Source organism: Rhagoletis zephyria, unplaced genomic scaffold (assembly GCF_001687245.7).
Source record: "Rhagoletis zephyria isolate East Lansing unplaced genomic scaffold, Rhagoletis_zephyria_1.1 Rzeph_scaffold_02329, whole genome shotgun sequence".
Lineage (NCBI taxonomy): Eukaryota > Metazoa > Arthropoda > Insecta > Diptera > Tephritidae > Rhagoletis > Rhagoletis zephyria.
Genome location: NW_016159413.1, coordinates 85,083 through 86,946, shown reverse-complemented (window position 1 = coordinate 86,946; position 1,864 = coordinate 85,083).

Genomic DNA, 1,864 nt, shown 5'->3' with positions numbered 1-1,864 from the left:
AATGGCATTAGGGTGGAGCTTTTTGAAATATTTAGGCTGAAGGCCTAAAATACGCAAAATAGCGTATTGCCACCCTGAAAAATTGGCGTGCTGGCTGTTCGGTTTACCCAGCAAATCGTGCTGGCTGTTCGATTTCGAAAATTCTCTCACTCCGTGCTGTGCACAACAACAATTGCACGGTGATTGCCAATCGAAATTGGTGGCGTAACCACGGGCTAAGGGGCCAGGTTATCTGGTTAAAAATGATTGTTGTACAACAACAAAAGGCACTACAGAAAAATTATTTTTAACCAGGTAACTCGATAACTAGGCAAGCGTGAACAACCACAGTGTATTTGCTTTAAGACTAGTGAAATTGTAAGATTGGTTAGCGTCTCACCTAGGGTTCGAAATTTAAAGCTGAAATTAGTCGAGAACGCAGAACGTATACTTAAACGCAGTCTGTATACGCAGAATTTTGTCGATTACTGGAGCCCTCAGTGTTGCTTACTACACTGTTGCCACTCATCAATGCCTTTTCATAAACTTAACCTTTCAACTACAATTTTTCGTGCTATAATAGATTTTAGCTAAATATAAACTACTTAGTTTTCAACAAAACCCTTATTCAATAGTAAATTTCAAATATTTTAAACATGTTTTGAATAGGAACTTATATCTTTTATACCATCTGTAAAACTGACGAAGTGGCAACCATCTAAAGAAGGAGAAATCAGCTGACACGGAAAAATCTAAATTCCGCAGATTTCTGCGCTACGGGCTACAACTACAGAAAAATTCTGCGGTGTTGAGTTTTCATTTACATGGCGCTTTGGTAAGACAGATCGTGTCAGCTGACTCGGGTTTACGTACCGGTAGGTTTACGTTCTTGACTAATTTCAGCTTAAGACTTTGGTATCGATACTGAGTACTCATTCTGGCATCGAGCTCATGGTATCGATACTCTAAAAGTATCAGGGAAAAAGTATCGATACTACTCAGTATCGGACTCATTAAAATACGTTTTTTTAGGATACTAAAATTATTTTATTCTTCAATCGTATATCTGAAATTAAAACAATAAAAATTTAAAATATTTGAGTTTTATTTCATTGCAGAACTTACTTTCATTAGAAGTAATTTCAACGTTAAATGTACATACATGCATACTTTCACGAATTTCAAATTTTATTAAGAATTTTTGTAAACTTTCTGGATATGCAGTTTGAATTAAAAGTTAACGGTAGTAGGCAACACGTAAAGTTGAATAGGTTACAAAACTGCATACCTAAAAAGTTTGTAAAAATTCCGCATTTTTGTGAACTTTGCGTAAAGTTTAATGGACTTATTCATAAAAAATAAAACAGGTTTATAAACTGAAAAATATATGACAATGTCATTTTATTAAGCTTTTTAAACCTACTTTATTTTTTATGAATAAGGCCATTAGACTTTATCTTATTTGGTTTATATTATGCAACAGACTACACGAAATGTCAGTTTATCTCAAGTGATGGACAAAATTGAATGATAGTAATCCTTATAAGCAAAGAAAATTGGATTGCCAATGGGAGAAAACATTTAAAAAGGGTGTTTTTTAAAAAGTTTTCGATACTACGAGTACTTTGCAAAGTATGGAGCAAAATCACCAAATAAGGTATCGAGTATTAAAGTACTAATTTTTATACCCTCAGTATCGATGCTTACTCAATATCGATAGAATTGTGATGAATACTGCGAACCGAACAACGAGAAATAGGCAGAATATTCGAGGAATGACGTAGAATGTTCCACAAAGAGAAACGTCAAGTTGGATGAATACTGCGAACAGCGAGAGAAAGAGAATGAGCGATAAACTTCAGAACGTTCTAGAGTTGCCATAAGT